The sequence below is a fragment of the Talpa occidentalis genome, unplaced genomic scaffold (genome assembly GCF_014898055.3).
Source record: "Talpa occidentalis isolate TD23 unplaced genomic scaffold, MPIMG_talOcc4v2.1 talOcc4.11, whole genome shotgun sequence".
Lineage (NCBI taxonomy): Eukaryota > Metazoa > Chordata > Mammalia > Eulipotyphla > Talpidae > Talpa > Talpa occidentalis.
In genome coordinates, this window is record NW_023601104.1 from 79772445 (window position 1) to 79786429 (window position 13985).

The window sequence follows — 13985 nt, forward strand, 5'->3', positions numbered from 1 at the left end:
GCTAAGTGGGTCGGCTTCACTTCACTTCTCTGCCTCATCACCTCACTTTGGTTTTAATCAGTGCGTTTCAGCAGCTCTTCTTGGGAAATTGGTTCACACATTTCCATTACAAACACTTCTTTGTCTTTAAGTGAAAAGGGCACTTTTCTTCTCCCCATCTGAGATCGTTATAGCCCAGGAAACCTCTGACTAGAACTTTCTTTTGTAGGTTCAGCTGTTTATGCAGAGTGAATTAGAGAGCTTTGCTGCAGTGTTTTACTTCTTGCAGATCTCAAACCTGCTCTTCTACACGCCAGGCATATTTATGGACTTTATCCAAAGCTGGTTAGCCCATGGAACCTTAAAGCGGTTAAAGCACTTTGGAAAATTTTCAGCTCTTTACCCATCAGTACAGTACAGTCCGATGCCATTGAATTCATCTCTTTCATCAATATTCACACAGTGACACCCCCTATCTCACCCCAACACCTTCTTGAGGCCTTAGCCTAGCACGTGACTCCCCCCTAGACAACCAGGGGTGTCCTTCCCCAGAAGACGTATTGCACTAATAGCCACACCACACGGTAAGCAGTAAACAGTGGTGGCTAATATGGCACTGTCTCCAAGTGACAGCAGCTGACAGCCTTTTCAAGTAGTAGAAGTAAAGACAGCAGCGGAGAGATATTTGAGGAATGCAAGCTTGTTATTTTAATGTTAAGCTGTAAGCTCAAAAAAGCAAAGCATATGGCAGCAGGTCTGAGAGCAGCCCATGACTTGTTTGCTTTTTAAATATTTGTATTTCTTCCTTTGTAATGGAAAACTTCTTCCCAAGAATACTTTATTCAAAGTTGGAGCCAGATGTAGTCAGTGGATCCTATCGTTTCTTCCCAACCTGGGCAAAACATTTCAACACCACCAACCTAAACAAGATGATGTGGGCACTGGTCCCAACTGCCATGCAGTAGTGTCTGTGTTTGTGACAAGCTTGTCTGCAGCAGAACTGTAGACTGGAAGCCTGGGGATGCCGGGAGTTCCTCGTGTCCTCAGCCACACCTACTGCAGACCGAGGACATAGTTGATGTGGGGCCAGTATCTGCTAGATGGAGGCAGACGTCCCTCACCCCCTACCCCATGCCCCCGCCCTGCTTCAGGGTCAGGCCTGTCCATTGGTTGAACCACTGAACAATTGAACCAACAAGAATCCATCTAGCTTGACTCCTAGCCCGGTGCCGAGAACTGCAGACTTTTTTGGCCCCTACTGAACTTATTCAAGGCACTTAAACCCCAGCTTTGACCATTTCATGGTGACAGTGAGGTTTGGTGACACAGGAGAGCATCTGGTCCTCATCTAGCTGACTTAGCATGTTTAAGACGTTTGTACAAGGCGATCACTCAGTCACTGGCAGAAACTCACATTATTACTATTACTACTGCTACAGTGCTTTTAGATGGGATATTTTACAGTCTTTTCAAATTATTAGTAAATACTGATTAGAAGCCAAGGACTATTTATTAAATGTGTTTAAAATAATAATCTAGCTAACGTATATATACGTGTGTGTGTGTGTGTGTGTGTGTGTGTGTGAGTGAGTCCCTACTTCTAGGCTAAGAAAAGAAGCATTAAAACTGCCTGTGACTATCCTGAGCCCCTCCCACACCCCCTTTTTACTCTTAACACAGGTTAACCCCCATCCTGAATTCTCTGTTGATCATTCTCTCATGCTTCTGTACAGAGTTTTTACTCCTAAATCATGAGAAGTTCTAGTTTTGCACATTTTCAAATGCTTAAACAGTGGACTCATATTAAATATATCCTCACACTGCTTGCTTTCCTTGCTTAATGTCCTATTCCGAGCATCTCTGCCGCACACCGTGGCAATGTATTCATTTACACTGATGAGTAGTATTTTATTGTATAAATATACCAGGATTTTTTCCTCTTCAACCCTAAATGGATATGTGGGTTGTGTTAAGTTTCAGCTAGCGTGAACACTGTTGCTGTGAGTTTCTTGCACAGCACATGTGCACATGCACACATTTTTCTAGGGAGCACCTCAGGGTGAAATCACTGGGCGCCAGATATATGCATCTTTCTTTACCAAATAATTCCAAACAGTTTTCCAAAGTAGTTGGGTCAGTTTACACCCCTGAGGGTACCCAGGACCCCCCTTGCTCTGTGCACCAGCACTCAGTGTGGCCACGCTAATCTTTGGCCCTAGGGCTGCTGCTTATTGGTAGCGCACTATGGGTCTGAGAGGTGGCCCCTTGTTATTAATGAGGTCAAACATTTTTCCAATTGTTCATTGGTCATATAGCTCTACCTCCTAAGGGGGGTATTTTTTTCACACTAATTGGTAAGATTTATTTGTAGATCATGATTTTACAAGTAAAGATCTTCTAATCTGTGACTTGCCTTTGCTTTCTCTTAATGATGTCTTTGAATGAACCCAAGTTCTTTGAGTAGTTGAATGGTTCAGCCCTTTGCTGTATGGATAGTACCTTTTGTTTATAGTTTAAGAACTCGTTCCCTTCCCCAGGATCAGGAAGGTAGTTTCCTAAGTTACTATCATTGTTATTATATTATTATGACATAACTTTATTATAAAGCTTTATTATTGTTCCTAAGTTATGTTCTCAAAGCTCTCTTGTGTCATCTTTCCCACTTAAATCCATCTGGAATCCATCTGGGTTCATCTGGAATTAGTTGTTTGATGTATGTGTGGTGTGAGGGATCAGTGTAATTTTTTCCCATAAGAATACTCAGTTTCCTAGCACCAGGGTATACCAAAAAGATCCCTTCCCTGCAACTCCAGAGTGTCCCCTTGTCATGACCCAGTGGCCACACAAGTGGGGGTGTGGGGCTTGGGGTGTTTCTGAGCTTTCTGTGCCCTTGGCCAGTGTGCCATACCTGTGTGTCAGCCACTCTCCTTCCTTGCAGCTTTGATCCATGTGCGGCGACCCCTCCCCATCCCCTCTCCAGAGCACCATGTCTATTCTTGGGCCTTCAAGCGTGCACGTAAATACTTGAATCAACCCATCAAGTTCCACAAAAATTCTGTTGAGATTTTGATGGGGATTACTTTTAATCTACTTTCTCATTTGGGGTCAGATTATATATTTTATAACAGCGGGTTTTCCAATCCATGGCCACTCTATCTTCCTAACTACTTAGGTCTTTAAAAATACTTTAGAAAAAGAAAAATACTGGATGGTCTCACTCATAGCAGGAATTTAGAAAACCTAAATAAGGGACCAGGAAAAAGACTAATTAATACAAAGTAAAAATCAAAATCAACAAGCAACTATAAACCAGAGACACACCACAGGGGAAGGGAAGGGGAAAGGAAGGACTAGGGTCAAAATAAGGGGGGGGTGCAATTGTATGGGGAATATAACCAAAATGATAATGCATACATTGTGCAAAAATGAAAAATGATGTAAGAATTATATAAAATATTAATTAAGAAAACAAAAATAAAAAAATAAAAATACTTTCTTTGAATTTTTATAATTTTTTTCCTGAAGATTTTACTCAACTATAGATTTACTTTCTCTTTCATGAATTTCTGTTCTTATATTATTTCCTTCTATTTTCTTTGAGTTTGTTTTTTTTTTAATTTAGTTTTCCTTCTTAATCTTTAAGGTTGGCTTAATCTTTTAAGTTGTATGTTTAGTGCATTGATTTTTTTTTTTTGGTCATATTTTCTGACATAAGCTTTTAAGACTAAAACTTTCCTGCTAGTACTGCTTTAGCTATAAACCATGAGTTTCAGTATATGAAATTTTTGTTACCATGCAGGTCTAAATATTTTTAATTTCCTTTTTTTAACTCATTAGTTATTTTAGAACTGTGTTTTATAATTTACAAATATATTGTTTCTTTCAACTTATACTTTATTAATGGGCTTGTAATATCATTGAGCTGTGTTCAGAGACTTTAATTTGTATAAATTTGAAATCTGTTGAGATGTGTTTTATGCCCAGCAGGTGGTCACTTCTTGTACATATTTTCATGTGTATGTGAAAAGAATGTTTTCTGCACTTTTTGTGTAAATTTTCATGTTTTATTAGGTGAAGCTATTAACATGCTGTTCAGATCTTTATTCATACTGATTTTTGCATACTTAATCTCTCGATTATTGAGCAGCAATGGTTGAAATCTATCAATAGGATGGTAGATTGTCCTATTTTACTGCATGGTTGTAGCTTTATTTTGTTTGCTTTAAATAGTTTAAAACACTGCCATTAAGTACATATAAATTTAGAATTGCTACATCTTCCTGGTAAATTCAACCCTTTATCATTATATATTGTCACATAATTAATTTTGCCTAAAATGCTATTATTTTGTTTGTTACACATTCACATCCATTTTTATTTTCACTTATATCTGTACATATACATATATGCATACAAACAAGTATGTGTGTGTGTGTGCATGGAGGTGTGCATGCTAGTGCCTGGGATATTTTTGTCCATTCTCTGAACTTTTTATATTCTTGTGTACTCTTGTGTTCATTATATGTAGCTGATCTTTTTTTAATCCAGGCTAACAATCTTATCTGGAGAATTAGTTTATTTCCACTTACTGTAAATATTTCTACTTACTGTAATTTGTGTTAGATTTATATTAACATCTACATCTCATTTGTGTTTTGTATTTGTCCTGCCTTCTTTTTATATTTTATCCTCTCTTTTATAAGATTAGTCATGTTTTTCATACATACTTTTCCTTTACTAATTTGGAAAGGAAGTTTTCTTCCTTTTGTTATTGGTTATTGTTTAGTTAGAAATTTTAGTGAGGATCTGTTGCTGGCATTGTTTCTCAGTTTGTGTCTAAAAATTACATTTGAGGGCCTCCCTGTTGGCACAGGTAGCTGAGCACAGCACTGTGCAACTGCCCGTGGCCTCTGCAGCATGAGTTCGGTCCCCAGCCGGCCTGGGAACTACCCACATGGCACAGCAGACCTCTCCTGTCTCACCTGCTGCTCCCCTCAGCAATGTATTTCAGTACATCTGCCTGTTCTGCTCCCCACTCTGTCTCTGGTGAATCCTCTCACGCTCCCGCATCTCTGGCCTGTACCCCAGCTTTTGTATGCATAAATGAATGGGTCTTTTAAAAAAAAAAATTTGACTTCACTCTAAAAAGATTTTCAAACTGGGTCCATAATTCTAGGCTCGCATTTCCTACAGCATCAGTGGTCTTGCTTCTTTTGTGGTTCAGTTCAGTTCATTTTAACATCGTCTGTCTTTTCCCTTGGCTGCCTCTCCTCCTGCTGCGGCCTTGTTTTCACGATGCAGCTGAGTGTGGGGCCTGCTCAGGCATTGCTTGGCTTTTTTAAACAGTGAATTGGTATTGTTTACATCGTTTATCATTTCTAGAAAATTCCCAGTCATTTTTGTTTCTTCAAATATTTCTTCTCTATGGATAGCATATAGTTGGACCTTGCATTTTCGATTTAGCCTGATCATTTCTGCCTTTTCTCTCAACTGTTCGGTCCATTCACATTTACTATAGTTAATGACATGGTTGGATTTACAGCTGTCATTTCTATGTGTCTTAGCTTTTTATTGTGCCTCCCACACTGCCTTCTTTTTCTGTTGAAGAGTTTTTAAAGCCCTTTAAGTATTAAACATCTAAGCCAAAGGATGAAAAATCAGTGTCTTCTGTTTATGTATTAAGTCTCTGACACATTAAGTTTTTCCTAAAATAATATTGAACAAAATACACATTCATATTGAATGGTGTTCATAATTTCTGATAGATTCACTGTCTACTGCCCTTGATATAAAACCTCACCCTTCTTTTGCAATATTGCTTTGCAGAAATTTCCTAAATAATTAATACATTCTGCTTAGGAATTTTCCTCACTGGCCCAAAAACGAAGAAGTAGGTGCCAGATGACACTGGGCACAGTCGTGTCTGCTGATGACAGAGGCTGGGCTCAGGTCCCCGGAGCTATGTGTTTCTGCCACAGAAGTTCATTTGCCGATAAAACACTGGGGTGAGAACGGACCATTTGTAACTCCTTGTTTTTGGAAAATGTATCAGAGAGCATTGTACTTACAGTGGCCATGAGAACTTTGTGTCCCTCGGTCGTTTTCTAAGTCGGCAAGCCTTACCCTGGCTGCTAAGGGCCGCCACTGCCAGGGTCAGTTTCTCGCCCTGAGACAAGCTATGGCTGTGCAACTTGCCTAATGCAAGGTCTTTCCTTGATCTGAATCTTATTATTTCCTATTTCAGTAGGATATAGACCCTTATTTTGTGCTCTCAGAGAAGCTCTCAGAGCAATAGCACACCCACGAAACACTCAAGTGTTACCACAAAGCCCAGGAAAATAACTCTGGAAACCTCTCCAGATCCTCCCAGTGCCAGCGGGATCATGAGGGGGCTGGACAGCACTTCTAAGTGTGTCTTCTCCGTGATGCTGACACCTGGCAGACTCTGAAACTGCCACCCGGAAAGGCCCCCACCTCTCCTGCAGGCGGCTTCTGCTCCCGTGCCTGGGAGAACAGACTCTGTCAGACTGTCGATTTCTTTCTAACCTTGGGCGCTAGCTGTGTGGAGGAAGCAAACATATATACATTCTTTCCCTCATGCATCCTTTCACTTGGGTGGCAAGAACAGCCATATCACTTACTCGCTGCTTTCCTGCAGGCCCCCTCTAGTCAGCACTTAATAGAGGTTTAATCATTTGAGGACCACCAAAGGTGGGTGGTATTATCACCTCCATTTTACAGATAGGAAAACTGAGACACTGACGTTAAGTAATTTGTGCAAGATTATGCCTAGCAGGTGGTGAGACATTTAAAGGCAGGCAGTCTGCCCCTGACATCTGTGCTCTTAACCATCAAGACACTGAGTTCCTGCCACATTCCGGGCTGTTCTGGTGTGGATGCTGCCATGAACATGGTAAAAATTAGTTCTGCTCTGGGCACTGACAGGCCAGTTGAGCAGGATTTTTTGCTGTCTCCCCTGCTAATCACATCCGTAAACTAGAAAACCTTTCTTTATTTGAATATATATCTGTTTTTAAAATAATCATTACTTGGCAAGTAAGACTGTCTCATTTATAGACACCCTTTCAGAGAAACTCGGTTGAGGCTGAAATGTCATATTGAGTGATGTTTCAGTGTAGTGAAACTGAGAGGCCAGGTGTTGGGAGCTATTTTTATGTCTGAGCAGGGTGATAGAGCAGTGGACATGCCCATTAAATTTGCATTTGATAGAAAGTTGGACCACAAGGACAGAAGCTGTTCCTGTCACTAAATTAGAGAAATGATCCATTGGTGCCATGGGATGGGTGGGAGGGGTAAGGCAAGGCAGCCCAGAGATGCCTGTGCCTAGGGCCACGGAGAGGCAGGCTGGAAGATACCATGGGTCAAAGTGGAACTGACTCAGTGGTATAGTGGTTTGTTTAAAATCAACTTTCCACAACAAAAATACTCCCCCCCCCCAAAAAAAAAAAAAAACAATGGGTAAAGGATTTGAATAGACATTTCTTCAGAGAAGATATTCAAATGGCCCATAAATACCTGAAAATATTCTTAGCATCTCTAATCATTAGTGAAATGCAGATCAAAACCATAATGAGGGGCCTCCTTGGTGGCACAAGGGGTTAAGTCTCAGCACTATCAACCTATGACCAGCCACTGCAGCATGAGTTCAATCCCCAGCCAGGGAGGTGACCCTCATGGCACAGCAGACTTCTCCTGTCTCACCTGCTGCTCCCCTCAGCAGTGTCTTTCAGTAGATCTGCCTGTTCTGCTACCCACTCTGTCGCTGGTAAATCCTCTCACCCCCAACCACCACTGCACCTCTGACCTACACCCCAGCTCTTGTACGCATAAATAAATCTTTTTAAAAACGTGTTTAAAAAAAAAAACCATGATGAGATACCACTTCATATCCATATGCATACAAGAGCTGGGGTACAGGCCAAAGGTGTAGGGGGGTGAGAGGATTCACAAGAGACAGAGTGGGGAACAGAACAGGCAGATTGACTGAAGTACACTGCGGAGGGGAGCAGCGGGCGAGAAAGGAGAGGTCTGCTTCGCCATGTGGTTTTCTCCCTGGCTGGCCAGGGATCAAACTCGTGCTGCAGAGGATGCAGATTGCTTCATGGTGTGGTGCTTAACCCCTTGTGCCACCAGGGAGTCCCAGGATGGCTATTATTTTAAAGAGAAACAAAGTAACAGTTTAGTTATTTGTGTTAGTGATGATGTAGAAAAACTGGAACCCTTATTCTGTGCTGGTGAGAAGGTAAAGTAGTGCAGCTTCTATGAAAAATAGGATGACAGCTTCAGAACATTAAAAATAAATTACTGTATGATCCATCAATTCTGTTTCTAGGCAAATACTCAAAGGAATTGAAAGCAGAAACTCAGACACTGTACACTCATGTCCATAGTAGCATAATTCCATAAGGTGGAGACAACCCAGGTGTCCACTGGTGAGTGAATGGCTATACGCAGTGGAGTATTATTCAGCCACAGAAAGGAAGGAAATGTTGACATACGCTGCCACATGGCTGAACCTTGAGGATGTTATGCTACATGAAATACTCCAGTCACCAAAGGACCAGTTACTATGATTGCACGTAGGTGAGAGTCCTGGAGTCCAGAGAGACAAAAAGTAGAGCGGTGGGTACCAGGGGCTGGGGAGCTGTTCACGGCACAGAGTTTTGGGTTTGCAAAATGAAAAAGCCAGTGACATGGTCGGTGGTAATGGGGGGACAGTGGTAATGGGGGAATGGTGGTGATGCTGGCACGGTGGTGATGGGGGGACGGTGGCGATGGGAGGGTAGTGGTGATGGGGGGACGGTGGTGATGGTGTCATGGTGGTGATGGGCATAGTGGTGATGCCCGCACGGTGGTGTGGGTGCGCTTAATGCCCCCAAGCGATGCACTTAAAAATGTACTTTTCACTTTAGGTATATTTTATCACAAATTTTTAAAAAATCGACTTTCTGATCTCTCTTTGTTGTGTGATGCAGGGGGGCTTCCAGCTTTCTTGAAAAGTTGAGAGTGGATGATGAGTGTTCTTCCACCCTTGGGTTTCTCTCTTCTGGGAAGGACGTGCTGCATGTCCTCTACACACACTTCTCAGCAGGTGCTGGGCCTGTTGCTTGTAGTAAATGTAGATGCTTGTCAAAAGAAGGAGAATCCCCAAACAGGAATGAAAATTGGCTTAGGAATGGGCAATTAGGTTTATGAGGTAAGGACAGAAGAACTGGAAAAGAGGAAATGGAGGAGCAATATAGTGGCAGTCAGATCTGCTTCTGAGATGATCTTCCTTTCTCCTGGGCTGGGAGCAGCCTTGTCCTCAGGTTGGGACCTGTGCCAGCCCAACCTCTTCTCCAGAACTAGACATGCACAGGCTCTTCCCCCACACTAAAGTCCTTACAAGAATCTCTTGCTTTCTTTCTAGAGTGTTCCCTTTTGCTGGTTATTTCTGAATATGCTGAAGATAAAGACTTCAGGGCATTCAGATCCCCTGGTCAGCCAGAGAAGGACGTTCTTCAGAAGACCTGGCAGCTGGGAGAGGTCAGGCTAGGGCAGGAGGGGAACTGGCCACACCAAGGCCACACCGAAGCCATCCATCCCCAAGGTGGCAGGCGGAGGATTTATTTATTTTGGTGTTTTTCTTACAAGATCTCAAGTTCTCCTAGACATCTCATTCAACAATTCAAAGCATTGAGTACCCTCTTCTGACTTCACATAGGGGGAGGGGGTTCCTGGACACCCCTGGATCCCTAGCTCTCTGTCTATTCAGTGAATGGTTTAAACTAATGGTCCTGCTGGAAAGATAGCCTGATGTCAAGGGTCACAGCTGAGCATGTCTGCTTGTGTGTCTCCTAGGGGCTGTTCTGGTGCTTACGCTGCCACTTCTGCTTTATGGTAAAATGGTGGTCTGCTCTGCAGGTGGGTCAGTAGAGCACCTGCCAGGGGCCCCAGCCACCTCTGAGAATACATCGAATAAGCCACATGAAGCTGAATGTCAGGTCATTTGTAATGGTTTTAAGATAATGTATTTTAAGGTAATAAAAGTTTCCCATCCAATAACAAAACAAAACTACCTGAGAACGTAGAAGAGACTCTCCAAATTTACCTCTTAAGTATTCTTGTGGGGCTCCTGAGCTGAAACCAGCTGGTGACAATTGACAACCTAGAAACAATCCCTCCCTGGAGTGTATCCTCAGTTAATGTCTAGAGGGCCCTGCTTTCTGCCACATGGTGCTCGGTTCAGAAGAGCCAGGCTGAGGAAGGGCCCTCCCTCACTATCACTGACTCTGTGACCTACGGCACGATGACCTCGGCCTTTCCACTGTGGCCACCATCCCACACAACTGCAGTGGGTAGAGCCCCCTGTTAGGTGTGGGGGCTGCCTCCATTTCCCCTAGCACCACCAAAACAAGCACTGCCACCTACATAAAATATGACCCTTCTCGGGGTGCCAAGTGAGACTACACAAGGGTAAAGGCAGAGAATGTGGGGGATGTAAGACAGTCCAGTGTGCCCTGGAGCAGGACTCAACACCCCATCTCAGAGAGGTGCTTCCACCCCTGCCCCCACAAAGAACAGCTTCCCTGCACCCTGTCCAGTTTCCTTCTCTCCTGTTCCCCCTACCTGGGAGTGAGGCACCTTTTCTGTGTTGCAGAACTGCATGCTTTCCTTTGAGTCCATGCCACATCTGCCCCCGCCCTGCCCTCCTGGGTCTAGGTGATGACAGGCTTCCCATTCTTTTGACATTTTTCCATTATTCACTAATGGACCCAAATGTCTCATTTCTTCATCTGTGCTCCCCTCGCTACAATGGAGAACATGGGAAGATCAGGCCATGGAAGCTCATGGCAGACGTAAAGACAGGAGACTGTCCACTTCTGACTGCCGCTCAGAAGTGGTGGGTCTGTCAGTTTGTCTTCAGCTCCCCCCTCCACCATTTTAGAAATGGCTGATGGCTTTGTGGTTCAGAGAGAATCGATTATGTCTGTTCAGGGCCAGAGCAGTATAACAGGGAGACTATTTTCCCGTTATATTTCCTCTTCACACCTGTACTGCCACAGGGTCAGATTTGGTCTGATTTCTAGAACAGGTATTAAGGACATTTGCTCACCAGCTTGTTTTCCACACCTCAGGCAGGTACCCCATCCTGCTGACTCAGCCCCTGGTATCTCCTGGTCAGTCAGCACCCAGGAAATAGCCCTGATCCTCCTGGGTACCCTGTGATCTGTGGCTGCGCTGGGTGAGATGTGGGGCTAGGGCCCTGGCAGAGGCCTGCATTCCCAGTGTTCCTAGTCGGCCTGTCCGGGTCACCTCAGCAGATGTGCTGGCTCCAGGATGCCAGCTGGAGTTGAGGTTAATATGCAGGAGCAAAAAATGAGCCAAAGTGGGGTTTCTTGAGGTGACTTATTCCAGCTAAATATGTCAGTTGTTTGTTTGTTCTAAAAATAATGATAGAAGGATGGGGGAGTATTCCAGATTGTTGACACTTTGACTGAAATGAGAAGCAAAATGTAACTGATAGGGGATCTAGCAGGAGTTCCTGGCCGTCATAAAGAGGAGGCAGGACCAGTATACCAAGGGGTGCGGCCGAACCCTCAGAGACAGCGGAGGACTGTCCCTGGCACCCGCCATGCACAGCAGCCTCCCTGCGGGGATGAGGGGCTGTGAGCCCTGTGGAGCCAGGCGCCTGCTCCTGATATTTCATCTTGTTAACTAAGTGTGGGCCCACTTGCCCAGGAACAAGCAGATCTGGGACCAGGGCAGGGGTGACTTTCACAGTGACCATGGGGCCACCCTGGGACGCCAGATGAGCTCCCAGTCGCGCCAGCCCGTTGCGCATTGCTCCTTCTCAAGCAACCGTGGCCTTAAAGATGGTCAGATTTCTAGAACTGCCTCAGTGGCTAACAACTCCCAGACAGTAGTGTGCCAGCGAGCCAGCTGGCCTGGCTGTGCTCCTCTGGGCCTGATCCCAGAGAAGACTGGCACCTCTGAGAAGAGCTGCACTCTCAGACCCTCCTCTGCTGGTCTGGGCAGGCTGAGCGGGTGTCAGCGGGTGCATATGGGGTTTGTGAAGGAAACCAGGTGCTCAGCTTCAGTCTCTGCAAAGCATGTATAGACAAGGGGTTTCCTCTGGCAGCCCATGAGCTGACGTCCTCTCACAGAATTCCCGGGGTCAGCACACATTTCAGAATGTTTGCATTAGGGAAGACAGCAGACCTGGCCCAGACACTCCCTGACATCTGGAGCCCAAGCCTGCTTCCCTGCCTGTCCACCCTGAGGACAACCCTCAGTGGCCAGGGGCGGCCACTCGGTGCTCTGCAGACTCGGGCGCCCTGGATTGGTATGAGGTGGTCACCTTCACTGCACATGCTCAGTGAGGACCTGAACGGGCCCATCGTGCTATCCAGAAGCCCCCTGGGGAAGCCCACTGGAAGGAAGGGAAGCATCTGTTGAAGTCCACAGGCAAGGTGCCCTTTCTTTTTGAGTTTAATGTGGGTAGCTGTTCGGAATTCCCATGAAACTTAAGAGCAAAATGCATGCTGCGTGCTCCCCAAATTCTTACAGGAATGCAATAAACACAGAATTTCCTAAGAGAAGAGCTTGGGGAAGCTCTTTACTCTGGAGGTCTTTTTAACATGAATCAGACTGTTGAGGGTCAGGGCAGAAAGCAGTGAACATGCCGTGCTCCAGCAACTGAAGTGTGCGCCTGAGTCACCTGGATCTCATCACCTGAAGATGCCATCCTTGGAGTCCAGAGGGGGTGGTAGCCGCGAGCTCCCAGGGGCTGCGGAGGCTGCCTGCCCCAGACCACTCTGAGCAGTAAAGCATATAGAGTAGGATCTCGCCCTTCCTTTTCCAACTTTGAATCAGTTGGGAAAAATACTTTATTGTTTCTAATGAGCTGATGAACGGCATGTCAATGCAGCAATTAGGTAAGCCAGCCAGTCAAAGACAGTGTGTTTCCTGCATATCCATTGTGTAGATAGATCGCTCGTCCAGACGATGTTTCTGGAACATTGGCCACTAATGAGAGCCCAAGCAGTGTTTGAAATCCCATGGGAGCAGTCACAAGGTCAGTTCCATACCCCCTGTTCTTGCCTGCTGCTGTCAGAGGACTTTGGGATGGTTGAGGTCTCAGCTGCTGGCCACACCCTGGTAGCCGCACCCCTGTAGCTAGCATCCAGGCTCGCTGGTGGCCATGCCTGTTGGCCCACGTCAGGCCAGGGCACCCAATGCCCAATCAGCCTTCATGTTCAGGGACAGTGACTCAGGCCGGGACCAGAGGCTACCTTTTGTAAACCCTTCTGAGACGGGACTGCTGTGGAGACCCAGCCAGGAGAGCACACACTCCAGGTCCAGCACACAGTAGGCCATCAGAAATGTTGGCAACAGTGACCTGAGATAGATTTCCCTTGAGCCTCCCTGGAACCAAAGAGAACACCCCACCCTCTCCAGCAGCAACGGGCCACACGCGGGCTGCTGCTCCATCCTGCAGACTGTTCCTAGCTGACTCATCTGGCTTCAGATTTCAGCCTCTCCTCTCTTAGTCACTGCATGCTTCTGGCAGTCTCTTTTGATTTCTCTTACCATTCTGATCTGTGGCTGCCAAGCCATCTTCTCAATTTAAAATTTCATCTCAACTTACTGCTGTCCCCACCTCTGCTGATCTATTATTTCTTGTACCTGGCGACAGATGCCCGCCTTCCACTGGGTGTTCAGTAGCCAGCTTCACTCCAGCTCTCAAGTCAGCCTCCCTGGGAGCCAGAGGGGGCAGTATGCAAGGCCCCCGTGGCCACTGCCCCACTTAGGCAGATACCACGTGCTTTTCTGCACAGTTGTTTTGCGTCCCTTCCTCCATTCGGCAGAGAAGCAAAAAGCAGGTCCCTGGCACATTGAGCCCAACAGCGCAAAAACACATCAGCACAAAATACCAAATGTTCAAGGTTGTGTGATTTTATTTCTGAATCAGCTGTTTTGAATACAGCATTTCCAGATCTGCT

General features: G+C 45.3%; 1 protein-coding gene across 4 annotated transcripts in view; it reads left to right on the forward strand.

Annotated features, from left to right (window-relative positions):
• TTC7B (tetratricopeptide repeat domain 7B) overlaps positions 1-13985 on the forward strand; it is a 216069-nt gene that overhangs the window by 136110 nt on the left and 65974 nt on the right. The window lies entirely within an intron of this gene.